Here is a 12,716-nt window from a genome sequence, read left to right as displayed (position 1 = left end):
ACTAGAGATTTGCTTTCTTATTTTGGGTGTCAAAGCCACAGTGTAATATCGAGAGGTGTCCCAGGGATTGTCTGCACTATCAGCAGATAAAGAAGAAGGAAATTAAATTCTAAATTTGTCACAAAAATACCCGATGTGCAGAGAGGAAGTAAGTTGTTGAGTATCTTTCTTTCAATTTAAGACACGTTTTATGTGGTGCTTAATCCAGTATAGGTTTGTACTTGGGTTAGGTTCACAGCCTGTGACTAGGAGGAGAGGGTAGTGTAGTGGTACCATTATTGCACGAGCAACCTCGTGGTTTAAGGTGGTGTTTGTAGGTTCAAATCCCACTACGCTGGTGTCATTTAATTATTAACGTTTTGAGAATTAGTCTTAGTGATGATGCAGCTATAGTTTATTGTTGTAAAAGTCACAGTAGCACAGTGGTTCGCACAGTTGCTTCACAGCTGCAGGATCCCAGGTTCAATTCCCGGCTGTGTCATAATATCCACGCATGTATATAATGAAGTGCAGACAGGCAGTGATTGACACACAGGATGACCAGTAAGCACACAGCACAGTGCAGCCAATCACCAGACAGGACACTACCACTATAAAGCCAGAGGTCACTAGGTTTCCCGCTCCCTCGGGACCCAGCCACTGAGACAGTCAGAGTCCACGAGCTAGCACAGTGCAAACACCATGCGGTAGCTAGTAAGTCTGGTCAGGCTACTACAAGGTCTTCAGTCAGTTCAGTATAGTGTTGACCCACAGTTAAATATGTATGTTAGTTCTATCATTCAATAAAACCGTGTTGGAACTCTACAGTGTTAGAGGTCTGTTTCTCGCATCGCTGCACCAAGTGCAGTCCACACCGAACCAACCTGCGTAACACATCATGGTACCACGGAATGATACTGAAAATTGACGGACCAACCTTGAATAAAGCAACATCGACCAGCAGGCAGCCATCTGATGACATGGAAAACATCCAGCCTCCTCCGCAGCTCCACATCTCCGGCAACCTCGGCGCAAATTGGAAGCGCTTCAAGCAAAAGTTCCTCTGGCACATCGAGGCCTCCGACCTCGAAGCAGCATCGGATGCCAGGAAGATCGCGCTATTTCTCTCCAACGTGGGGGAACCACGCCATCCACATCTACAACTCCCTCATGTTCGCTGTCGGCGAAGACAAAATGAAATTCGAAACAGTCCTGCTGAAGTTTGACAGCCACTGCGACATTGAGGTGAATGCGAGCTTTGAACGGTACATTTTCCAGCAGAGGCTTCAGGGTAAGGATGAACCCTTTCAGTCCTTCGTCACCCATCTCCGCATCCTCGCGCAGTCATGTAACTATGACTCGACGGCTGATTCCATGATCCGGGACCAGATCGTTTTCGGGGTCCACTCCGACTCTCTTCGGCAGCAGCTCCTGAAAGTCAAACAGTTGACCCTCTCTGTCGCTATCGAGACGTGCGTTGTCCATGAGCATGCTAAGAATCGTTACTCCCACATCAGGGCGGCAGAAACTGCGAAGCTGGCCTCCCACGAGGCGGAATGGGTGCAGGCCATTGCACAAATGCAGGGCCTGAGCATTGAGGAAAGTGGTCGTTTCGCACGCTTTTCCCGGGTCCCTGCACATGCGCGCCACGACCGAGTGGACCACGAGCCCGACAACCGGACTGCGCAGGTGCGTACGTTGACCAACCGCACTGCGCATGCGCGATGGCTCGCGGAACGCCGCTGACGTTGGCGTCATGACGTGTCTGAATTGTGGCTCCGCCCATTTAAAGCGGCAATGTCCGGCAAAAGGACGCCGGTTCTACAGTGTGGCAAGCTTGGCCACTATGCAGCCCTTTGCAGATCTGCTCCACCGCTCAGCAGCCAGCGATCCCAGCTGCGGCGCAGAAGTGTCCGCTCAATACAACAAGGCATGCCAGATTCTGATCCCGACAGCCCAACGGACCCTGATGCTGACTGCCTCAAGTCCCCATACAGGGTGGGCATCATAACTACACATGAGCTGGCCTCCACCACACCTACGCAACGCCTCTCGAACTTCAGTGTGGATCCCTTTGACAAGTGGTCTGCTGTCCTCACAGTGAACCAGTCCCGCATCCGGTTCAGACTGGACACCGGTGCATCGGGGAACCACATCACGAAATCCGATCTCGACACCATCCGCGCCAAACCAAGCATTCGTCCACCGGCCTGCCAGTTCCTTGACTACAATGGCAATGCCATAGCTGCCAGTGGCGAATGTCAACTAGGGGTATCCAATAAGGCGATCAAGGTGACGCTGCGGTTTGAAATCGTCGGGCCTGACAGTGCGTCCCTGCTCGGTGCTCGCGCCTGCAAGCTCCTGAACCTGGTTCAGCGAGTCCACACCATGTCATCGTCACCGGCGACGGCCTCGCCCGATGGAAACTTGCAAGCCGACATAGATGACATCATCACGCAGTACCACAGGGTGTTCGACGGAATGGGTACGCTCCCATACCGATACAAAATCCTGCTCAAGCCGAACGCCACCCCTGTAATTCATGCACCTCGCCGGGTGCCGGCACCCCTTAAGGATCGTCTGAAGAAGCAATTACAGGACCTCCAAGACCAGGGCATCATATCAAAGGTTACAGAGCCCACAGACTGGGTCAGCTCCACGGTCTGCGTCAAGAAGCCGTCAGGGGAGCTTCGCATTTGCATTGACCCTAAGGATCTAAACCGCAACATGAGGGAGCATTACCCAATACCAAAACGAGAAGAGTTGACCAGTGAGATGGCTCATGCCAAATTCTTCACTAAGCTGGACGCCTCCAAGGGTTTTTGGCAAATACAGCTGGACGCGTCCAGTCGCAAGCTGTGCACGTTCAACACCTCGTTTGGTCGCTACTGCTACAACCGGATGCCTTTTGGCATCATATCTGCCTCCGAAGTATTTCATCGCATCATGGAACAGATGATGGAGGGCATCGAGGTGGTGCGATTGTACGTTGACGATGTCATTATCTGGTCCACAACGCCCCAGGAACACATCGCTCGCCTCAAGAAGGTATTCCAAAGAATCCATGAACATGATCTTCAGCTCAACAGGGCCAAGAGCTCATTTGGTCAATCGGAGATCAAATTCCTCGGTGACCACATCTCGCAGCAGGGCGTACGGCCAGATGCCGACAAGGTCTCGGCGATCAACGCCATGCCGACCCCGGAGGGCAAAAAGGCGGTCCTCCGCTTTCTCGGAATGGTCAACTTCCTCGGGAAATTCATTCCCAATATGGCATCCCACACCACGGCCCTCCGCCATCTCGTCAAAAAATCGATGGAATTCCAGTGGCTGCCCACACATGAAGCGGAATGGCGTGAGCTGAAAGCAAAACTCACAACAGCCCCAGTTCTAACGTTCTTCGACCCAACCAAGGAAATCAAGATATCAACTGATGCAAGCCAGGACGGCATTGGGGCGGTGCTCCTTCAGTGGGATGACTCCGCGTCCTGGGCCCCAGTGGCGTATGCCTCCAGGGCCATGCCGCCCACTGAGCAACGGTATGCCCAGATTGAGAAGGAGTGTCTGGGCCTCCTAACAGGGATAGTCAAGTTCCACTACTATGTTTATGGCCTGCCGAGATTCACGGTAGAGACGGACCACAGGCCTCTAGTCCACATAATCCAGAAGGATTTAAATGACATGACACCTCGGTTACAGCGAATTCTTCTAAAGCTACGCCGCTACGACTTCGAACTGGTCTACACGCCAGGTAAAGAGCTGATCGTTGCAGATGCCCTGTCCAGGTCCATTACCACACCGCATGAACAAAGTGGCTTCATCTGCCACATAGAAGCGCAAGTGCAGTTGTGTGCCTCGAACCTTCCGGCCTCTGATGAACGGGTGGTCCAAATTCGTGAGGAAAGGGCCAAGGATCCTCTGCTGCAGCGCGTGATGCAGCACCTCAGCAATGGCTGGCAGAAGGGACAATGTCCCCAGTTCTATAACGTAAAAGACGACCTGACGGTGGTGGAGGGAATCCTTCTGAAACTCGACATGATCGTAATTCCTCAGAGTATGCGTGCTATGGTGCTGGGCCAACTCCATGAGGGTCACCTTGGGGTCGAGAAATGCCGACGCAGAGCTCGGGAGGCGGTTTACAGGCCGGGCATTAATCAGGATATTGCCGACACAGTCCTCAACTACCCTACCTGTCAGAAGTTTCAGCCAGCTCAACCCAAAGAAACGTTGCAGCAGCATGAGATTGTGACCTCTCCGTGGTCCAAAGTAGGTGTAGACCTTTTCCACGCCAAGGGGCATGACTACATACTCCTGGTCGACTACTTCTCCAGTTACCCAGAAGTGGTGAAACTGTCCGACCTCGGGTCGAAGGCGGTAATCAAAGTCTGCAAAGAAACGTTCGCCAGGCACGGGATACCGCTCACGGTAATGAGCGACAACGGTCCTTGCTTTTACAGCCAGGAATGGTCTGACTTCGCACAGTCCTACAACTTCCGGCACGTTACCTCCAGTCCCCACTACCCGGGAAGGCCGAAAAAGGGGTCCACATTGTAAAGCGGTTGCTGTGCAAAGCTGCAGACTCAGGCTCCGACTTCAACCTGGCGATGCTGGCATACAGGGCAACCCCACTGTCCACTGGGTTGTCTCCAGAGCAGATGCTCATGAATCGCACTCTGAGGACCACAGTTCCAGCCATCTACGTTCCTGACCTTGACCACCTCACGGTCCTACAGAAAATGCAGCAGTCACGGGCCCAACAGAAAGCCACGTACGATGTCCATGCCACGGATCTGCCCGAGCTGGCCCCAACTGATCATGTTCGTGTCCAGTTGCCTGAGGGCGGCTGGTCAGCCACAGCTGTTGTGATCAAACAAGTGGCCCCAAGATCGTTCCTTGTCCGCATGGCTGATGGCTCCCTGCTACAGCGCAACAGACGGGCACTGCGAAGAATTCCACGCCCGCTACCTGACCGAAGTGCCCCGCCGCCTACGATGCCTCCTCCGGACGTACCCGTCCACGAGGCCACCAATCTACCAGCAATCCTGCCGGTTCACGCGACCACCGCGTTGCCAGCGATCCCGCCTATCCAAGCGCAGGCGGCTCCTAATCCGCCTCTGCGGCGATCAACAAGAATTCGTCGCCCACCACAAAGACTAAATCTATAGACTGAGCTTTTGTACATTTTTGTGACTTCATCGATTGGACCGTTCTAAATATCGTTTTGTTTGCCATGTATCTGCACTATCGCAACCTTCCTATGTATATACGTTTGTTTAGACATCTTTCTATATATAGTCAGGCACATACACATATATATATATATTTATAAGCAGCCACACCTTAGTATTTTTTTTTTAAAAGGGGGGGGAGATGTCATAATATCCACGCATGTATATAATGAAGTGCAGACAGGCAGTGATTGACACACACGATGACCAGTAAACACACAACATAGTACAGCCAATCACCAGACAGGACACTACTATAAAGCCAGAGGTCACTAGGTTTCCCGCTCCCTCGGGACCCAGCTATTGAGACAGTCAGAGTCCACGAGCTAGCACAGTGCAAACACCATGCGGTAGCTAGTAAGTCTGGTCAGGCTAGTACAAGGTCTCCAGTCAGTTCAGTATAGTGTCGACCCACAGTTAAATATGTATGTTAGTTCTATCGTTCAATAAAACCGTGTTGGATCTTCTACAGTGTTAGACGTCTGTTTCTCGCATCACTGCATCAAGGGCAGTCCACATCGAACCGACCTGCCTGACACATCAGGCTGGGTCACTGAAATGAAATGAAATGAAAGTCGCTTATTGTCACAAGTAGGCTTCAATGAAGTTACTGTGAAAAGCCCCTAGTCGCCACATTCCGGCGCCTGTTCGGGGAGGCTGGTACGGGAATTGAACCGTGCTGCTGGCCTGCCTTGGTCTGCTTTAAAAGCCAGCGATTTAGCCCAGTGTGCTAAACCAGCCCATGTCTGTGTGGAGTCTGCACGTCCCCCCCCGTGTCTGCGTGGGTTTCCTCCGGGTGCTCCGGTTTCTTCCCGCAGTCCAAAGATGTGCAGGTTAGGTGGATTTGCCGTGCTAAATTGCCCTTAGCGTCCAAAAATGTTGGGTAGTGTTACTGGGTTACAGGGATAGGGTGGAAGTGTGGGGTGAAGTAGGGTGCTCTTTCCAAGGGCCGGTGCAGACTCGATGGGCCGAATGGCCTCCTTCTGCACTGTAAAATCTAAAGCCTCCATTATGTTCACTATTTCCACCTCGAATGAAGAAAATCTGACACCTGGTCTGGCCTCCATGTGACTCCAAACCCACAGCAATGTGGTCGACTCTTAACTGCCCTGTGAAATGGCCCAGCCAGGCACTCGGTTCAAGGGTGCACGTCCATGAAAGAATTCTAAAAGGTGTGCTGTGGCCAGCCTGGTTAATAAATCTTAACCCTTATTGTCAAATGCCCAGGTCTAAACTTGACAATATTTAAAAAATGTATTTACTCATTCATAGAATTTGGGAATCACCAGCTAGGCCTTCCCTCTTCTGCTCTGGCACCGGTGATGGTGAGCAGTAGCTCTGTCTTTTCAGCATCGGCCACGTCTTGTAGGTCGGCGGCTACCAGGAAGATTTCAAACTTTTGCCGGAATACCAGCCAGTTTTCGCGGAGATCGCCGTGGCACTGGCGCCGCTGCGGAACCTGGATCTCGAACATCTTGCCTGGGTATCGTTGCTGGTTGTCACTGTACGCTGAGGTATGGCTATGTGGATTGAAACAGTTCACTGCTGGTACCATGTCTTGTTATGCTCTAGGTGTAGCATAAGCAGCTTCCTTGTGGTGCACATGCCCGCCATCCGATGGCCACCCCTACTTTGGCCTTGAAGGCGGTGGTGAACCTTATTCTTGACCTGCTACACCTCATGTGGCAAAGGGACTGGCAACAGTGAAGGGAGCTCTGGGAATTTAAGCCAGGGACAATGAAGGGACCTCTGGACTGGTGAGGGCGTTTGGCCCAGCTCTGTGCTGGACATCCAATGTTACGAAAAACCTTCTAAAATGTGTGTTGGCGGTTTAAAAAATATAAATTTAGAATAACCAATTCATCTTTTCCAATTAAGGAGCAATTTAGCGTGGCCAATCCACCTAGCCTGCACATCTTTGGGTTGTTGGGGAGAAACCCACGCAAACACGGGGAGAATGTGCAAACACCACACGGACAGTGACCCAGAGCCGGGATCGAACCTGGGACCTCGGCGCCGTGAGACAGCAGGGCTCACCCACTGCACCACCCGGCCGCCCTTAAACTGAATATTTCACAGGGCAGCAAAGAGTCAACCATATTGCTGTGTGTCTGGAGTCACGTGTAGGCCAGACCAGGTAAGGAGGGCAGATTTCCTCCCCTAAAGGACATTCGTGAACAAGGTGGGATTTTACAACAGCCAATTAAAGTTGTCATGCTTGTCATGATATACATCAGCATATCATGGTGCAATCACACACACTGATGGACACAGTGGGACCAACCAGCATACACAACATCGCAGCCAATCACCAGTGAGAGCACACGCACTATAAAGACAGGGGACACCAGAGTTCCCGCTCATTCTAGCAGCAGCCAGCTCAGAGCACAGAGCTCACAGCCTGCCTCTCAGACATTCACCATATGCGGAGTGCCTCACCTAGATAGTGATAGGACAGGGTCCACAGATAAGCTTGGGTACGTGCATTACCAGCTTATGTTATTACAGTTGAGTTGTTTAGAGTTACATCATCCCCAGCCGTGTTGACCTGTTTGTAGACCAGAACACCCAACACGACAATGCTCGCCCCCTTATTCGCACACGTTGAAGTTGGAATGTGGAATGTATCTAGACTAGCTGAAGTTGGGATGTATCTAGACTGGCTGATAACACCAAAATGGGCAGGAAAGGCAGCAGCAAAACATTAGGCAGATTTTATACAAATAGAGGTATGAATTAGGCCAGGTGGACTAGAATGTGGAGAAAATGTGAACTTGTCCACTTGAGCAGGTAGAACAGGAAAGTAGCATATTGTTCAAATGGCAAGCAATTGCTGAGCTCATGGTATGGTACAGACAGATGTGCGGGTCATGGTACATGAATTACAAATGTTAGCATGAAGGTACAGCAAGTGATTAGGAAAAATGAAATGTGTTTACTGCAAAGGAAATCGAATAAAAACACAGACTGGGTGGTAACAAATTGAGTTTTGGGTTACAGGAAGGTTTGGCTGGGATGGTTAAATGGGCGGATAAGTGGCAGGTGGCATTTAATCCTGAAAATTGTGACGTGATACACTTGAGGGGTAGTAATTTGACTGAAGTATTCAATGAACGGCATGACCGTCCATAGATCTCTGAAGGCGGAAGGGCAGATTAACAGTGGTGAAAAAGGCAATTGAGACACTTGCCTTTATCAATCAGGACATAAAAAGCAGGGAGATCAGAGTTGTATTGAACTTTGGCAAGGCCAAACCTGGAGTACGGTGTGCAATTCGGGGGGGAGGGGTTGCCACATTATAGGAAGGATGTGATTGACCTGGAGGTACAGAGGCCATTCACCAGGATGTTATCTGGGATGGAATGTAACATTAAAGTTTTTAAAACTGTATTTTTTTGGGAGTACCTAATTTTTCCTTCTTCCATTAAGAGCCAATTTAGTGTGGCCAATCCACCTACTCTGCATATCTTAGGGTTGTGGGGGGTGAGCCCCATGCAGAATATTTGCAAACTCCACACAAGACTGTAGAACATTGGAGTAATAGAGTGGAGTTGGTTCCATTGGAGCAGGGAAGACAGAGGAGTGACATGGTCAAGGTGTACAAGATGGGAGGGGCATGGACAGGGAGCAGCTGTTCCCTTAGAGAATGAGGGGACACCTTCAGGCAAGGGAATTTTAAAAGAAACCCAGAGGATAGTGACAGTCTTGAACACTGCTTGGGATGGAGAGAGAGGCAGGTTACCTCACATCCTTCAAGTACCTGACGAATGTGATATAAAATAGTTACTTTAGAGTTACTAGTTAATGTAATGTAGAAATAAGCCACTTTGATTCTGGCAGTTAGGGACAAAGGGGTTTGAGACCGCATGGAAAAAGCAGGAAGAGGTGTGTCTATGAGAGTGATGCTGCATTGATAGGGGCCAGAGAAAGGGATTGGAAGTGAGCCAATCAGAATAGATCGAACAGGTCAGGAGGGACAGAGGCTGACCTATGTCCGTCGAGTATGTGAAACTTGATACCATTTGAATTGATTTTGCAGAGATCCCTTTGTCTTTTAGTTCAGTCGTTTTCTGGGGTGTAAGAGGCTGGATGTCTCTTACGTTTCTGTAAGATGATTCAAGCTTGCAAGCTAAATAAATAACTTCTTTTTACGTGCGAATCCATCTCAACTTTTATTGAGGCCAGACTGACAGAGAAAGAAATTTGGGGATCAACATTTGGTGCCGAAAACCGGGATTTCTCTGGGCGATCCTGATCCAACTGCGAAATCAGAATTAGACTGATTATGAACAGGAGGATGGGGAACAAAGGGCCCTCAATATAGAACTGGAAAACGACCGCGCATTGATTGTTCCCCTCTTCTTATCGTCTGATTAGTCTGGTCACTCGCGGTTGGCACAGAAAGACCGCCTCGACGAAATCACAGGTCAGTCTGGGGATTAGCACTTTAATTGATGGGATTTCATATTGTTGTTTCGGCTTGGGTTAGGGTTTTGGGCTGATGGGACTTTAATAATGAAGGTTCAGTCTATTATATGGGTTCAGGGGCTGATGTGACTTCATTAATGAAGGTTCAGTCTATTATATGGGTTCAGGGGCTGATGTGACTTCATTAATGAAGGTTCAGTCTATTATATGGGTTCAGGGGCTGATGAGACTTCAATAGATGGAGGTTCAGTCCAGTATAACTGTTTTTAAATCTGAAGATGGTTCAACTCTATGTGTGAGTGTTTTAAATATATAGTTGATTAAGCTAAAATTGTCTCCTTGGACTGTAAAGTTCCGAGGTCTAGTTGAGATTGTGAGGAATGCTGCATATTGGTTGAAGCAGAAGTCTCTCAAAGGGTTAACAGCAGCAGGCGGAGTTGAAAACAGACAGTGCTTCTCACTCAGGCTTTGAGATAACAGCAGCAGCCGTAGTGTAATCGGATACCTTTCCTTTGAGTCAGTGAACACCAGCAAAGTTACGTTTTGAATTAATTAAAGGAAACCAGTGGGTTTCTCCACCTCTTTGATAAAAGTTATTATTTTCGAAAGCAATTGATTGAAATTGCCAGAATCTTAAGTTTTACTTACTTGAAATAAGGTTTATCTCATTTTATCTGGAGATTAATAGAAACTTAAAGAAGATCATGGACACCATTTTAAAAAGTGTCAATCTGGAGATGATAGTTGATTTTGCTAATACTTATGTGTATGTAAAAGAAAAAAAACTTGTTAAAAGAAAAATTGTTAAGATAAAGAAATAATTAAGTTGTAAATGTTATACAAGTTTGTGTTAAGCAAATTGTAAATTTAGTTCTGAGTTGAGATCAGAGCTAAGCTTGCAAGTTGCAGTAATTCAATTTGAATTTTCAAACATTTTTAAGTTTTAAAAAAAAAGAGAGCAAATAGAGAAAAGAAGGACACAGATCTTGAATGCGTTGAATAGCACATTTCAAAGGCCCATAAATCTTTCTGTTATCTTAGACCTAAAACCTAGGAAGATTGACGAGCCAGAGGAATTTCTGGAGCGTTTTAATGAAATCTACCGGGGGCAGTCAGGCGATTTGCTGTATCAAAATGGTCAGAATTCCCCTCAATACTGTGCTATGTTAATGCATTGCCTACCACCTTCTGTGGTTACTGCTGTGAAATGTAATAACATGAATTGGACAGAGAACGACCCTTCCCAGATGGCAAGGGCAGTCAAATTTTACTGGAAGGAGGGTGTAGGCCAAGAAGGAGGCTCAGTTACAAAGGTTAAGACTGAGTATGTAATGAAAAAGGATGATCTGCGACCCCAACAAGCGGCAGAAATGGTAGTTTACCAGCAGGAGCTCCAATATAGTGACTTTGGGTGGGTGGATCAGCGAAGAGGAGGATGAGACAACAGTGCTATATTTCTATCACCCCCCAGTGGTGGACGTTAGACGTTGAACAGTCACTGCATCACGTTACCCTGGCCTATGACAGAACTGGACGAAACAGGGAGTTGGAGGACAAATACCGGCCATTACTTGAGACCGAATGGCCAGTCAAGGTTACAGCCACAGTCACGGGAAAAGAAGGTACAGCCGATTTTGTTACAATATCACCACATTTATGGCCACAGTCAGCTTCGGTAAGCCCTCATATTACACGTCAGGTCCATGACCAGTACCATGCCAGGGATATGGGGCGAATGGTCAGCATCTTACCGCAGCTCGTCAGAATAGGTATGAGATATACCTTTTGAACAATCCACGTCTGACATTTAAATACTGTACCACTATCAATCCAGCCTGTTTTCTTAGTGGTCCCCCTGTCCATGAAGACGCACCTGGCCACGACTGTTTAGCCTTGATTCAGGAAACTACCACAATAAGGGGCGATTTGAGTGACATTTCGTCAGAACAACCTGACATGATTATGTGTGGTCAAATATCCCACCGGGGTTTAGTTAATGACCTACTGCAGGCCCTCCTTATGCCCGCGCAGATTTCCGTTATTAAATGCGCTGCCCACACGAATGGTACAACCCCAGTTGACGTTGGTAATGAACGAGCAGATCGTGCAGCGCGCACAGCTGCACAAATTCAGCAAGTGATGGTGCCTAAAATGTTAAGTCAGACTAAACGATCTACTATGAATATGTCTGCTTCTGACAAGCGAATGCCAACCATCCAAGACGTCATAAGGTTACAGGAGGACGCTCCTGAGAGTGATAAACAAATGTGGAAACGGTTAGGTTGTACATATGATTCTGTTTCCTCTTTATGGACCACGCCTGCACATCAGACTTGTATGTCTGATGCGCTGGCTTTATGGGTCATTGAATGTGTACACTTTGCAACTCATTGTGGGGCTCGAGGGACTAGTGATTTGTTGCTTGACACTTGGTGGCACCCTAAAATGCAGGGGTTGGCCCAAAGTATCAGTAATCAGTGTTTGATTTGTCAGCAATATAACACCGGAAAAGGTATCCCTTGTGGGAAGGGGCAAACCCCATTGCCCAGTGGTCCCTTTGAGACGCTCCAAATGGATTACATTGAGTTGGAAAGGTGTCAATGTTACAAATATGTTTTGGTGTTCAGCAGATGGGTCGAGGCGTATCCGACTATCTATAGTAAAGCTGCTCCTGTGGTTAAAGTCTTGATGAGGGAAATCATTCCCCGGTACGGTATACCAGCTCAGTTAAGTTCTGATAATGGGCCTCATTTTATTGGACAAATTAACAAGGAGTTTTGCTCCCAGTTGGGCATACGCCAGCAGTTACACTGTGCTTACAGACCGCAGGCGGCCGGGTTGGTTGAGAGACACAATCAGACCCTCAAAACTAAATTGGCAAAATTAAGAGCAGACACGGGACTGACATGGCTTAAGTTGCTCCCCGTTGCCCTCTTCCAGCTGCGGGTTACACCTGCGGGACCAGCCCGGCTCTCTCCCGCCGAGATTCTTTATGGCAGGCCTCTTAGAACTCCCTGGAGCCTGCAGGTTCCCAGACTGGTTCAGTTTCATCAGATGACTGAAGAAATGACCACCTATGTT

Source organism: Scyliorhinus torazame, chromosome 29, assembly GCF_047496885.1.
Source record: "Scyliorhinus torazame isolate Kashiwa2021f chromosome 29, sScyTor2.1, whole genome shotgun sequence".
Lineage (NCBI taxonomy): Eukaryota > Metazoa > Chordata > Chondrichthyes > Carcharhiniformes > Scyliorhinidae > Scyliorhinus > Scyliorhinus torazame.
This window is presented reverse-complemented; position numbering follows the sequence as displayed.